A 16,251-nucleotide genomic window follows, 5' to 3' on the forward strand; every position below is an offset into this window, starting at 1 on the left:
AATAATTATCATGAAAACAACATTTTTGTGTTGTATTCAGAAAACAAACAAAAGGTTATTCGCTAAATTGCGGTTCTGGAATTAAAATATTTCAGGTATTCGTTGATACAGTACATGTTGGTTCTCAGTCTCCGTACAACTTGGAATCGTTTAAGGTGAGTTTTACGGGAAGAAAAAAGAACATCATTTGGAGCAAATTTATTAAAGTAACTCAAACTCCATCAGATAAGAAACGACCATATGAACTCGTTGCAAAACGTGTAACAAAGAAATGGTTGGTTCAGTTCAAAGAATGAAGAATCATTATGAAAAATGCAATTCAGTGAAAAAACTGGAAGCTCAAACAAACGGTAAAAGTGTTGATCCTAAAATTGCTTCTGATGATTCTAACGTCACTGATGTGGTTAAGATGCAATTGGAAATTTCAGGTAAGAATTAATTTTGTATTAACAATATCTTTTTTCATTATATTATGAAAAATTTATTTCGTCCCTCTTCCCCACCTCAGTTCTAAATTTTCTTTAAAACTTTACACCTTGCCATAGCTTGTATGAAGGGACCAGGCGAGAAAGCTTAAGATATGGCAGTCGGCCGCGTAACTAACCATTAAAGCTTGATACTTATTATAACATCAGTGTCTGGGACAATTTAATTTTAATTTGTTCGTCTGCTTGTATGTATACACCACGCTATAGGGCGCAATTTTCGGTCTTTTAACATTAAATTTTGAGGGTAGAGGCACGACACGTCGGAATTTGCTGTATAGCTTTTGACTGCGATCAGACGTAAAATTTCAAAATTAGTGGTTCGGATCCCACATTAAACAAAAAGCCCTGTCTCATATAGCCTTGATACTGATGCAAGACTGTAATCAATCAAACTAAACAAACTAATTTTATGTTTCGAACAAACTTGTGTTGTAAGATAAATTTGGCTCCAACTGAGCTTTTATAAAATATTTTTAGATATGGGGCGTTCAGAGGACAAGGGATCCAAGTATATTTTCAGAAAGGTTCACTTTTTCTCAGCAAACATGGTATCTTCGTAGCCAAGGGTACGAAATAAATTAACAAAACCCACGTGAAAGGGTCTGAACTAGAGTACCATAGGACAACCGCTAGACAAGGGCGTTGATGGAACAGGGGAGGAGGGCTAATTTCCCCCTCCTTGCTTATAAATTTAAGATATTAACTTTATATTGTGTACGCTGCAGCATGGGAACGATTAACAAATCAAGCTTCGAATGCCATAGTCAATGATGCATAATTACGTTAAATAAATGCAGGGTGTGTCCAAAAGAATACACCGACGGAAAACGTCATATTTTCACAACCACGAATCCGAGATGAAAGAAAGAAAAATTACATGACAAAATGCAATCTAGAATTTTATATGATTGCCGCTAGAGAGGGGTGTTCGTTTAGAGGTCATCCGCCCTTTGCCCTGAATTTCAGATTTTGGGAACAGTACTGCAGATTTAGAAACCTTTTATTAAAATTCTGGAAATCGGGCCTAAGCAACTTTCCAGTTTTAATCATCTGTATATTCTCCGTATTTATTCGGTGTAAGGACCTCAAGCCTGTTCTGTTGGACTTTACTTATCAAAAGATTTCTAAAACTGCCTTACTGCCCCCAAAATCTGAAATTCAGGGTGGAGATGAGGGTGGTTGTCCTCCTGTCCCATTGACCCCGCTGTCTAGTGCTGTAGTATGAAACTATTCCATGCCCTTTCACACGGTTTTAATTACATTTGTTTTGGACTCTTGACTACGAAGATATTACGTTCGAAATAGAATTCATTTGCTGAGCAAAACTGAACTTTATTGAAAATGGATTTGGATCCATTGTGCTCTGAACGCCCCAAATATTACCTTTCTTCAATAAATTATTGACTCAAAAAGCAACCAATTGCATAGGCTTGCAGAAAATATTCTAAAGTTAGCACAACATGAAGTGTGCTTCAAATATTACTTTTCGAAAATGTATTATTTTAAAATAGTTTTATTAGCATCAGTGTTCTGAAATAGTAAGAAAATTTTGCAACAAAAATCTCACCCGTCTCCACGAAATACCAACTTAGCCTCTAAAGGCAACTAGAAAACTTTCAGAAGCGGTAACTCCGAAATGACTTGCTTTAGGGCTAAAATAACCGCACAGCCGTATTTCTGGTAAAATTCTAACCTTAAAACATGTAACATGACTCCCTTTGCATTTGAAATTTCGAATACCAAGCAAGGATGTCCGCCATGATGCTTGATAGCACCATCTGATGTGTCAGACCACTTCCAAGTTTCATCATTCTCCCTCAACCCGTTCTCAATGCATAACAATGGTGAGGACTTTTGTTTCACCATGTATATAGATAGATTATGTGAAATCTTTATAGCAGGTAGATTTTAGAATCTACCTAAAAAGCTTATTACAAGCAAGAAAGTACTTACGAGAGTCACTGGCAAAAAGGTGTAATAAAAGCGGGTTGTGATATGAAAGAAGTAAAGAATTACTAATCTATACAGAAATATTCTGTACCCATTTTGAAAAATGTTTAAAATCATGTTTTAAAATGTTCAAAACCTGTTTTTTGTGTGTGTTTTAAAACATATTTAAAACATTTTGAACACCTTTTTCACGTTTTAAACACATGTTTTGTTCTTTTTTAAAAAAAACTGTATTTTTTTCCAACCCTGGTTAATATGTATGATTGATTAAGAGAGATCAGATAGCTCAAGTCCTTTTGTTTTGTTTTCGTTTTTCTTTTTGTTTTTGAAATTTTTGTTCACTGTTGTTGGATGTTGAGTGTTGTGCTCTCGTCCTTCCCACCCTCTTCTTGTTCCCTTTCTTCCTTCTAATTATCGCAAATAAAGGATGATGATAAAGGCCAAAGAAAAATAAAATGCCATGACAATAGCCCGTTTCAGTTAAAGTCTTCCGATGCCGAAACTGAAGAGGCGGATCCGAGCATTATTACTCCCACAGGCGTTGACTTCCAAATACAGACCCCCTGCGAAGAATGGGTATATTCAGCTAGTATTACAATAAATAAAGAAAGAAAGAAACAAACAAACAAACAAAGTAACATAATAACGCATATTAAGTAAAACATAACTTTTTGCACTCAACGATTCAATTTTCACTTGCATACTTCCGCTAAGCTACATTAATGATACATGAGTACTCCCGAAACATGTGGTTCCTCTAACAATATCTAAACGGAATACTACTATGAGATTTCTTACGTACCTACATACACACATGGCAATAAACTGGTCAAAACAAACATAAGAAAAGCCAGCTAGAATTCACAAATCATAAATCATTAGATTAAAATTATAAATTTTACCCCTAAGAAATATTAAACTTACGCTTACCTCAACAGAAGTTTAGGCCTTCCTCATTTACGTCATATTTGCTCCGTGCTTAATATTAGGGCCCCTACATCATGTATTCTCTAAAATGCGTATGTGTCGCTGAAATTAAAAATAAAAAATAAATAAATAATCTTGTGCACATTATTTTTAATAATTTTAAGAGCATAAATTCAGGGGCGTCATTTTAGACTTCGCTTGGGGGGGGGGGGCAAGAGCACTTCCGACATAAGATTTTCACGTTTTGTAGTAGTATATTATTAGACAATCGATTAAAGTATATGTATTCTTCAAACTCTTGGGGGGGGGGGCAATTTCCCCCTCCTGCCCCCCCTGCATAAATTACGAAGCTGATCATCTAGGGAAAATATTATTACGATTTAATTCATAGATTCACAAATAAGCTGCTGAAATTTATGGTTTATATATATATATATATATATATATATATATATATATATATATATAATATTGCATTCCATAAATCGGATAAAAAATGGGTCAAAAGTATTTTGAATGTTATTCCTGCAATTTCGAAGCCCAAGCCATTTTAAAAGAAATACTAGTGGTGAACAAACCTCAGAAGCTCCTGGTGTGCAAAGGTGTGGAGCACAGCCTGTGTTATCAAAGCGAGCGATCGAATACAGCGATCTTCAGTTCCTAAACGATAGGCTATCTGCCCACCAAATCTCATTTTCAGTTACCGAGAAATGAAGTATCACATACAAGGCGAGCCTTGCCCGCCCCTGGCCCAGCCCGGCCACCAAATATAGCTACCTTTTTCCCTTATAATTCCTGACCTATAGAACTGGCAGAATCTTAAAAACCTTAGTGCGTGGTAATCGGAACTGTCCGAACAATCATATCCTCTTACTAGTGACATTGTAACTTATGTTCAACGACGTTGCCATAGCTTTGGTCTCCATTACACTGTGATTAATGGCTTACACATGTGGGTTCTTTCTTTCTATATAGAGAAGGGGGAAATAAACAAACACTGACCAACTTGCCTGCATATATAGATCATTCCTTCTCAATGGAAAGAGAAATATTCTGTCGAAAGTGTCAAATAACAAAGCAACATCAAGCAGTCGGAGTTTCCAGACTACTTTTTCCTTCGCCAAAACATTTGAGACATTCCATTCCTTATTCATGTGAAGGAGAAGATCAGCTTTTGCTCACCCCCTATTTTCGCCGAAAGCTGCCGTCCAGTTCGAATTTTGTTCCTCTCCAAAGGAAGAAGGAAGATTTTTTCACTCAAAGTGTCAAATAAGAAAACAACACAAACCATTCGGAGTTTCCACGCTACTTTTTTTTTCTTTTTCCCCAAAACCTTTTTCAAGTAACAGAGAGGAATAAGCACTCCTCTGGTCGAGAATTGTCACCTAGCTAGAATTTCTTGGCAACACCGGATTTCGGAGAAAATATCTGTTTCACTACCATGTACTAGGAGGAGAAGGCTAATAGGTCAATTTTCCATACCTTCCTTCAAGGTTTTTAAGATGTTTCAAAAAATCTACTGAATTTGGTTCAGATACGGCCAGTAGTTAACGAGAAATAAAATATAATAAGCAAATCAAGCCGAGATGAGCCAAGCCTATCCCTGGTCAAGTTCGGGCACCAAATACGTTGTATAGCGATTTTCATTTCTTACGACGAGCTAGTTGCAAACGGAATTCCGTTCAGACCCGGCAGCCAGTAATTACTGAGAAATAAATACCCACCTGGAGTGAAACTAAGTTTCCATATACTTACGTCAGGAGCTAATGAAGTGGCAAATGTTCACTTGGTTGGTTATAGTTTATCATCTTTTCTTAGTACCGAGACTTCATGAGACGTGGAACTACAGTTTAAGGTAAAATTGGAAACACCTTTTCAATGCTCTCCCACCGGAAATTGAACCCACGATCCCGTACAACAAAGGCACGCACGCTAGCCACTAGATAGAGAAGGGGCTCGACAAATGTTAAGTTCATAGTTCTCATTGGTGATACTAGCTTAGTTCTAAAATGAACATTACTTTCAAACATTGAGGCTAAGCACGATGTAGACCTAGGGCTTAGAACAGAATGTGAACATGTACGTCCACCGGGATGAACTAGGTTCTTCCTCAATTAAATAAACGCTAACCAACCCTACAGAACGGGCATAAACTATTGGTTAGAATTCTTGCTTTGAAATCAAGAAGTCTCATGTTCGAATCCGGTGACCAAGTATTCTAATCAAGAGTTTACCAACACTTCTCCTCAGTTTCACCGAGCGAATCCCGAGATTATACGCCCTGGCTGATTTTCTTTCCCATTATTACACTTCGAAACTACGCTACGCGTAAGTATCGGAAGTCTTATAGAACAGTGACGTCCGTTTGTCGATAGGCATGAGAGTACAACTAGTAAGAGATATAGGGAAGTGGTTTCTGGAATCGATTCAGCGTTCAACAATTGATTCCTTCTATTCAAAATGGTTGAAAATAATTATTCCTGGTTTCAACCTTGATCGTCTTACAACGAAAACGCAAACAGAAAGCGATAAGTAATTTCTTGGAATTGCTTTAGCGTCTGAAGAAAGTATACGATCTTCACGCGCGTCTCTCTCTCTACTAAAACCAAAAGAGCTAGAAATTTACTACTACTTCCAGTTTCAATATAAATCTCCAGAGATCAAAAACGGTATATAAAAAAAAATTCTAGAATCGATTCAGCGTTCCAACAATGGGTTCAATCTACTGCTTTAACCCTTTATTCAAACCGAAACTGGAAGAAATTAATCCATCTCTGTTTCAACGTTCATCGTCACAGAGCAGAAAAGGTGAGAGAGAGTGACAAATGGTTTTAAGGAATCGATTCAGAGACCCAAAAATAGGTTCCACCTGCTCCGTTACCCTCAATTCAAACTGGAAGTGGCAGAAATGAACAATTTCTGGTTTCAACACAGATCCCTATAGACCGAAAACGGTCATATACAACGAGGAGAAGTTTCTTAATATGGATTCAGCACCGTAAGAATATATTTCTGTAATGCAGATTCTTTTTATTATAATTATTTTAATTTTTATATAGCTTCAGCATTCCAAGAGCAAGTTCCATCTCTGACCTTGTTTCCTTATTACAACTGAAAGTTATAGACCTACTATATTTAGTTTCAATATTGGGTTCGCATAGTTTGGAAATCAACTTCCGTAGTCTCACAACGTGAAACAGTACTCATTTTTATTCCCTAGCCGTCTGGAGGTGTGTAAGTCTCTAAATGTAATAAGCGGGAGTTTCCTACATTGGAGTGTCACTTTAGGTGAAAATGGATCTGTTATTACAATCATAAACGACCAAAACAGTGCGTGGATCGTAATCAACGTTCAGTACGGTTTCCATAATTTTTGGCCATCTCTAATAGTGAATATGTTACCATATGTAATTATTATAATAACAGAAAAATCAAATTCGATCCTTTACCGAAAGAAGAGAAACTGCTGAAGGAAATGGTACGTTGAAACGTTTTTGAATAATACAGTCCTAGGATATGCAGATTTACGTTAACGTCGGCTAAGTCAGTAGTAATTGCAACGTGCTGCTCAAAATAAATGACTCCCACTCACAAACGGACAGGGATTACAATTTTTAAAAAGCAGTTTTGTGCTACCAATGTACATAGTAATATATATTAAAATGGCCAAGAAACCATCATTTCATAAGGAATCGCCCAAAGGATAAAAAGAAAAGGCTGATTTGATTTTAGCGTCCCATTCAGCAACGAGGCTATACGAGACATGGACCTACACTTTAATGTAGGGTCCGAACCACATGAGCTCCTACCAAGAATCAAACTTAGGATCTCACGTGTATGGAATTGTTACTCAACCACCACTTATGGTAACTATCATGCTACTATGCTACTCGTATTTATACTACGACCACTATCGACATGCAATCTAACAGCTAACGTATATAACGTTGGTTCACGTGGTCCCGGGATCGATTCCCGGTAAGGGAGCACAAAAATTTAATTTCACAACTATATATTCATTCCCCTTCTTTAGCCTAAACAGCATAACCATAGGACCTTAAACTAAACTTTCACAGGGTATCTCCTAAAATTTCAAAATGAAATTTCGTGACTTTTTCTTTACCAAATCATAAAATTTCGTAACATTCTCAAGTGCGAATTTGAATGCGAATTAGGCCGAATTTTCATACATTCGATAGAAGCATACTCAGGTTGCGATTTGGTAGCGTCTAAAGCCGATCATAAAACATTTTTGGTGGTGAATTTTGACGTTTTAGAAAAAAATAAATAAATAAATAAATAAAATAAAATAAAATAAATAAATAAATTCCGGTCTGCACTTACATTTGTACAGATAAAAAATTCGTGACCTAAAAGCTAAATTTCGTGACTTTTTCATGACTTCGTGACCAATAGACACCCTGTTTCATTTCATCCATACATATAGGTGCATGTATTTCAATGTAAAAAATCCACTTTCATGAAGAGAAATATAATCTTCCACTACATAGCTGATCGTATTTGAAAATTATACTCTTTATGTTCATTCAATTTCATACATTTTATTTCTATTCATGCTGCAAACTAAGAAAATAAATAACCAAATATGACTAAGTTATGGGTCGCTCGAAGCTTTGATCTATCGAATAAACGTTACTGGTGTTCGTAATATACAAACACTTTTGTTTGCGCAACCTCACAGAGAATCGAACCATGGTCTCCTGCTTACCATGTCAATGTGTTAAAAACTACGCAAACCGAGCCTGCTCCCTAAACAGTCAAACATTCTATCACTCTTGCGGTAAGCGTTCAGCCATTCAGACCATACTATACACGGCACCACAACTCCTGTTGTGAATCTCGTTTCAGACGTGCATTTTTCCACTCTTTATATAACTGAATCCACAGTTATTGAGGAACTGGTGTGACATAAAATCCGCTATTTCCTCCTTTTAACACCGCTAGTGTACACGCAAACAAAAGGGTTAGCCAAATAAATTTACCATTAATGATCCCTCTCAAGTGTAGAGGTATGAACACTTTTGATTTCTACCCATATCATGGAAACCTTATTTCAGATAGAAGTTACAGCTCCTATACAATGATTCCTCTTCGTCCAACAAGAGAAATTCTAGGGATATCATAGATCGATAGTTGCTGCTAACAAATATTTCAAAATAAAATTGCACATAGGAGTGGATAAAACTGAAATATCAAGTCAGAATTCAGAAATTTTAGGCTTAGTTACTGTTAGAATCTTTTAAGCAAGATTTTACTTTAGCAAACTAATTCATAGACTTTACAAGATCTCATTAAATGCTGAACTTGTTATTACCTTCTTTTCGGAAATATACAGAATATAAAAAGTAAAGGAAAAAGAAATATTCTAAAACGCATACCATCGAATTTCACTTGTATAGTTTCAAGCATCTGTTAAAAAAGTAAGCGTGCTATCCTATTTTACGGAATACTTCTTCTATCAGTAAATGTACTCCTAGTACCTTATCAATTATTTCTTGTGTGTGGAGCTACATTTATGGGTGCAGATTCGCTTTACGGGGACTTAACCGTTGTAGGTGTAAATCAACGTATGGACATATGCCTTAAAAACGAGTCAAAAACACCAACCTGTAAAAATGTAACCTTTACGTTTTACGTTCCACAATTATGGCGGCTAGGCTAAAGGAGACGTTGATGATGAGAAATGAATGAAATGGTGGAATGAAGAAAGTGGGAGGAAAACCCCAGAAAACCCGTGCACACGGTGTTTGAGCTTTGTGGTGGACAAACACCGTGTGCGTTAAGTTTTCTCGGGGTTCAAGCACCGTGTCCGTGGTACGTGACGTTTGGGCGCGAGTTAAATTAAAAAGTCATTATGTTAGGCGCTGAATACTAAGTTCAAATCAAGATATTACAAGGTATCTACTGTAGTGGAAGTACTTGAATTATACTGGATTTTGTTTTACATACTAGAAATACTGGAATTTCAAAATTCTAAAAACTGAATTAACAATTAAATTTTGTAAATTTAAGTTTCAACCAAAGTTACGTGTGCTTTTTATTTGATAACTTTTGAAGCCAAAGAAAGGTAAGTAGACCAGACTAGATATGATTGACTGCATTACATACATAGGGAGCCTATTCCATTAAAAAACTTAAAGCAGGCCTTCTACTGTAGTTATGCAATGGGTGATATCAATAAAAATAAGTAACTACTCCTGAGAAGTCCTGCTCGAGAATCGGAGTAACTACACCTGGAGTAATCTCCGCCCTCAATTTCGTATCAATAAAACAAGCCACTACTCAGATCTAGACTGCTCCAGATTTATGAACGTTTACTCGCGCTTCCTCTGCACGTAGCACTGAGTCGTATCAATAAAAGTAGTTGTTACTCATTTCTCCCATCTGTTGGGCGGTCATTTCGTTGTGGGTAACTTATGGTGCAGTATCCTAAACGCCATGGAAGGAACAAGTAGCAACGACAGTTTCAATTAAAGTGCATTATGGATATTATAAAAGTTCCAGTGGTACTTTCAAAGTCACAGTTACCAGAAAGTAAACGAAGGAAAGCCAAAGCTTTGAAGGCAATTACAGTGAAATGCAACGAAATATCAAATACATCTACAAATGAGACACAAATCCAAAAGAGAATCTTTAATATCCGAGCGAGCATTAAAAAAAAAATAAATAAATAAATAAATAAATAAAAAAACTAATTTGAAAAAGAAAACGGAAAACAAGAAAGTAATACTGAAACCACGGGAACGAACCTCTTGGAACTGACGGATGTTAATTGGAATCCAGCAATATTAAGATTAGCACGACAAGTGCATATCACGTGTTGTCCAAGGTCTTGTCCAAGATTGTTTGGCTTTAAGAACGAAATCAGACACTTGGTCCCTTTGTTTCCTTTTTTAAATAGTCCAGCCAGTCACGTCGTAAAGCACGTCCATCTGATTGCGTTTTCCACACCATACGTGAACCCTTTCACCTTGGCATAAAAAATATATATTAACATGTATACACCCTTCCTATCAGCGTTGAGTTGAGTTGGTTTTGAGTTTACTGTCCTTCTCAGTAGCAAGGCTATATGAGACGGGACTCACTAATTAACTTGGAATCCGAACCATATGAGCTCCCGCCGGGAATCGAACACGGGTCTCTCATGACAAAGGCATGTACGCTATCCGCTTAGCCACGAAGGAGCTCTTCCTATTAGCGTATTCGTCTCCAAAATACTAGGTTTCTTTATTGCCACGTGTTTATAGTCAAGTGCTCCGATAGCACCCGGAAATGTATATTGTTCTTGCCACTCTGCCTTTGCTGTTTGAATATTACACACACCTCCGGAAACAATCAATTTTCAGATTTTGCACTAATCGCATCCATTACACTTGTAGTAGTCATAGACACAGTGCTTTGAGCCACAACAGAATCCCCTGACATTCAGACCTGGAATCCCGGATCACTCACGTAAAGCAAAAAAACCCGCATCTTTTCATCATTACGTAGTGCATCACCCCAAATTTCCGTTGATTCTCCTAAAAATGTTGTGCTAACTATTCTACATTTTCTTTCATGAACCTATGTTTTTTGTAATCTCCATTTGCAACATTTCTATGCAATTTATTAATTTTGCTACATAGCAAAACAATCATATACTCTGCCATATTTCGCACGGAGTCACCTATTTAGCTTGCTCCACAAATTTGGAGAAGTCACTTGCATCACAGAAGAGTCTTGATTTTTATTGATATCAAACGCGGAGTAGTTACTCGGCTCGAGAATAGAGGTGTGGTTACTTCAAAAGGGCGGGGATTCTTCGAGGTCAGCCGAGACGACTAGTGCTCAGTTCTCTTTTTATTGATACCAATGCGAGTAACTACTTCAAAATTGGGCGTAATGAGTAACTTCTCCGTTTTATTGATATCACCCAATAAATGTGAATGTCACACATTTCTAGTGGCTAAATGACCAATATATGTACTATCATTTTTCGCTTTGAAATCGTTCTTTTTTTTTTTCCTTTCGTCACTTTCTTTAATGGAGATTAAATGCCTACAATGGAACTAAAAAAAAAAGTGTTAAGCTTTGATTTTTATATTAGAATGTTAATTAAAAAAAGTGATACTAGAAATACGGCATACTGTAGTTCCTAAACTCAATGTCTTAGACACCCTGTATTAACATCTTTCCCTCAACTCGATTAGGATTTTTAGATTTGTGGGCTCTCGGCATCTAAGGCCATTTAGCCCATCACGTTTTGAAGGATGACGTCCCTCGGCGACCACACAATCCGGGGAAAGGGAAGGAAGCAAGGATTGGGGAAGGAAGGAAGCGGCCTGGGACCTATAAATTAGGTACCACCGCGACATTTGCCTGGTGTCAATGAGGAAAACCCAGGAAAACCTCATTAGGGTGGCTGGCCTGAAAGAGCGTTTTACACTTTTTCGACTGAGTGCCCCCACCGGGAATCGAACCCGAGACCGCTCGCACCGAAGGCGAGAGCATTAGCGACTACGCTACGCGGAGCTACTTCCCTCAACTCAAGTACGCGGAAATCTTTTATTGGTAGTTCTTTATTGGACTTAAGGAAGAGAAGAGTTTGGCAAACGTAATACGAAAGAAAACAACTTAATATTCATAAGTATGTAATTATTAACTTTTTTTAAAAAAATACAAAAATTAAATCAATATGTTTTAATTAACATTAAGAAAATTATTAACAGTTCGTCTGATTTCTTCATTTCCTAGGTTTCTCATAAAATACAAAAATTAAATCAACATGTTGAAGTACAAGAATCGTAAACAAGTGAAAAATCAGTCCATGACGAGGTTAGGCAACAAACGCATTAAACTAATTTAGATGAATGAATAACATAGAGATAGATAAATGAGGTGAGATAAAGATAGAAGTGTAGGAAATGTATATATATATATCTTGATTCGCGTTTAGTTTTCAGAGCCTAGCTTACTTTATATGTCGTAAATTGTGATTTTTACTATGTACCTCGCGCCCAAACGTCCTGTCCCACGTGTCCGTGGCGCGAGCTGGGATCGAAGCGAGAACCCTATGCATCAGAAGTGAACGCCATACCACTGAGCCAGCGCAGCACCACTAAACAACTTGTGCTAGGTGGCTACTAAAACCCACGAATTTCATCTAATAAAGTTAGCGCAGTGGAGCAGGAGTGACCCATCCAATAGCGCAGGGGTGTGTCTACAGGGAGTAGGTGAGTCAGCGATGCTGGGTATGTGCGTTAACTAAGACAGTGGGGAAAACATCGCGTTGCAATGCCTTACGTGCCCAACACCTTTAGAAGACTTTTATAGTTCGAGATCGTGAATTAACACATTGCATTCTGTATCTTTCGTAACTTCCGAAGTTTTGTTTCCCTAAAATAGGAATGCAAATGAAATCTTAAGTTTAAAGTCCCACGATTATGGCAGTTAGGCTACGGAAGATGATGATTAAAGCAAGTGAAAACCGACGGACAAGACTTTGTTCACCAAACTTACTTGGCCGGGGATCGAACCAAGAGCCCCACGTACCAGAGGCAAGCGCTCTACCACTGAGCCACCGTTTTCCCCTCCCGTAAAATAGGATACCACCAATGCGCGTATCCTTACAAACGTTTGTAGGTCAATTAAAAGGTGTGACAAACATCTTAGCATTTGAAGGCGGCGCTCCAAGTTCCATTTAAATGCTGCTAGCAAATGAGAGGGCTGCGGTATTGCCACGTTTATGTTGTATACATTCACCCCCTGCCACCTGATCGCGCTGTAGTTCGTCTGCTTAGCCAAGATATAGCCACACCACTTTCTTACTCGGCAACGTCGCGTCAAAGCTTGCGTTTTATTCGTTTAGCTGAAATGCCAAAATGTTTGCCACAGGCTTTAGTACTTGGATTTATATAGATTTCGGAAGTCAAACAAGACTCACATTTTTCCGATTTTCTTCCGCTCATGGGTAAGAGTACAGAGCTTTCTAAAGAGATGAATGTTTAGTATCTTTTGAACTAGGCTGTACCTTCGTGCCACGATAAATAACAATATTAGTTATTCTGGATGATAAGGGGTTCAATGTTGAAGATAATCATTTAATAAAATTGCTAGTTTGAAGAATAAATTAATAATCTAACGGATTAAAGCTAAAAATTAAAATAAAGAAAAAATAATTGAATTAATTAAAAATTAATGTCAGAAAATTGTAACGGTTAAATGAAAAATGTTAATTTTCACTAATATGCAGTGAGAATTGTACCAATTGTAAAAGTTCAAGCGGCAAGGTTCTAGAACACAGGTCCCTCTTCCCACTTAGCTGTAATAAAGACAGAAAACAACGTGCCCTGCGGAGCTCTAACCTGCCTGTACTCTATAATGCTCGCTCGGCAATACTATGTAAGTTACATATTAAACTTAAGTTAAATAGGAAACAATCTAGCTACTAACCTATATGGGGGACCTGTGTTCTAGAACCTTCCCAGTTCAAGCCAGGGGCAAACTTCAAGGCATTGGAAAATTAATCGGTAATTATATGTTTTAAAAAAATGTTCTTAAACAAAACAGATAAATAATACAAAGTAAAAGAGTCATGAAATTGAGGGTATCGAGTTACAATAGAGAACCGCACATTTTTAAAATTTACAGGACGAATTTGAAATATCTGATCGATTAGTGTGTAACAAAAATATGTTGTGATGTTACCTGTGAGATGCATAGTTATGGATGAATGACGGGGAAAAATATGGTGATTGCAAGTCATTCCTCCATTAGTAATCCATTATGCAGGGTATGAAAAAATGAAACCAGTGTGAGAAGTAATGATTCGGAACCACTGGTATCGAAGTAAGTACGTGTACATGAAAGGAATGCTCTCTTGATGGTGGAATAGTAAGTAATAGTAGAAACAACAAATATTGTGTACAGGATTTGTAATTGAAAAATTGTACCGGGTAGGTTTTCTTGTAATTTATAAGTGTATAAGAAGACAACGAAGACATATGTTTTTACCCCAAATGAAGTGTTTTCCAACTATCCTCGTTTACGCGTATATGCTCTGTCACCGTCGCTGACGCGCTTGCTCCCTATGAACGAACCTCCGGACGTTTCTCTTCTGCCCTGAGTGGTCTTGATAGCATTCTCGCTTTCAGCGACCACCTAGTCAAAATTGGTTAATGTTTTGGGGTGAACTTTACAATACACTCTCCAGCTGCGCATCGATAAGTAGGACCGCCTTAAATAGGTATAGTAGAGTAGTGTAGGGATAGGAACGGGTAAGCTTAAGATTAGATAAGTTCTGACCCATTTTCATAAAATTAATAGAGTGTAAGTTCTCGTTTCTGAGTCAGTATACCATCTGAAGCGGGCATTGTAAAGTTAACCTGTGTTTTTTTTCTACTACAGCTTTTATGCCATACATGCAAACGTTCAATTTATACGGATGGCAACCGAGTACCTTGTTTTTGCCTAAACTATGATAAAGGTAGAAAGAAAAGGGCCCTGCGGGGCTTCTAACCCCCTTCGCTCGCTCAGCTATATTTTGTGAAGTAACATTGGAAATCTTATATATGCAAGACTGGAGAGATACTATATCAGCCATTTATAATCATAACCCCTCCTAAAGTGAATATGCACCGAGGAATGCAGCTTCACTCGCAAGAAATGAGTTGTTATTTAAGGTACAGAGAGTAAACTTAATTAAAAGAAAAGTAAATGCCCAATGAATAACGATGAAATTATGTATTTTTAAATATATTTTTGTGTATCTGTTAGTATTACATGGAACACTACATATACATACGCTCTTTTAGAATATTTTCAGATGGTTTCAGAGAAAAATAAACTACTATCAACTGAAAACTAACTCTTGTAAAATTTTAAATAACTAAATTTAAAATTACCGTTTTTTACGTTAACTTTTACTTTTTTAAAGACATTAATTACAAGCCTCAGTAAATGAAACGGAACGTACCGGTAACAAAACTTCCAGAGAAATATTGAACTTAACTTTATAAGACTTTACGTCATGTTAAGGGCATAGCATATTATTGAGAAACAAATTACATTCATACTATTAGAATATCGTACACACTCGTAAAACGACTGAATTAAATAAAGCGAACTCCCAATTCGTAAATTTTCAGCGAACTGATCCAGCCTTAATAATGCCTCCCAAATGTAAATAGAGAAAAAGAACACTGTTGATTTCTAACCGGGTTGAGCAAACTTTTCAGGTTTGTAGTGAAATAATGTTAGTGCTGAAATACAAAATTAAATATCCAAATATACACCTTGTTATGATGGGCATTATTAAATATGCAATTCGTCATTACATGTGTGACATTTTCCTTGGTTACACTTAGTTTAAATGATGGTAGTATTTCTTGTAGACGCACATAAGCAATTACAATGCTGTATGTCACATAGACGTTTATTTCCTCCGCGAGCAGGAAACGCCCTTCCCAAAGAAATTGTAAACAAAGTATTACAAAAGACATATCTAAGTTAATTTTAACAATCTTCCCGCTTTAGAAACTTACAACAACAGCTTCTCTACCGTAAGATGGCGGAATAAAACTAAACAAATGAATGGCGAATTCAAGGCTACGAACTAGTATATGCTGCACACTAGAAGTACCAAGATTTACAATATGAAAATCGTCCTCAAACCATCGTACATTTTCCCTCTTTTCTTTTATTTTCGGTAAAATTATAAAGTCAGTAGAGCACAAGAAAAAATCAAAAAGCAAAAATATATCTTCAATTGGAAGTTCACGGCACTGAGTTATGTTGCCTGGAGTTTATTAAAAAAAAAAAAAAAAAATAGTAGTCTTGTAATATTAGTGTAAAACTTCATTTTATAATTGTATATAACATAAAATCA

At 36.8% G+C, this 16,251-nt stretch overlaps 1 protein-coding gene across 2 annotated transcripts in view; it reads right to left on the reverse strand.

The window, feature by feature from the left end:
• LOC145687927 (uncharacterized) overlaps positions 1-16,035 on the reverse strand; it is a 71,019-nt gene extending 54,984 nt beyond the window's left edge. Inside the window, exons 1-2 of one of the 2 annotated variants that reach the window (XM_081761488.1) lie at positions 15,908-16,035; positions 3,369-3,467 (exon numbers count right to left, since the gene is read on the reverse strand). The gene's annotated coding sequence lies outside the window, so the exon portion shown is untranslated. Of the gene's footprint in view, positions 1-3,368; positions 3,468-15,658; positions 15,850-15,907 lie in introns of those variants that run through there. The other variant, XM_081761489.1, reaches the window with a different exon arrangement.
• Positions 16,036-16,251: the final 216 nt, after the last annotated feature.

Source organism: Thermobia domestica, chromosome 6 (assembly GCF_964235325.1).
Source record: "Thermobia domestica chromosome 6, izTheDome1.hap1.1, whole genome shotgun sequence".
NCBI lineage: Eukaryota > Metazoa > Arthropoda > Insecta > Zygentoma > Lepismatidae > Thermobia > Thermobia domestica.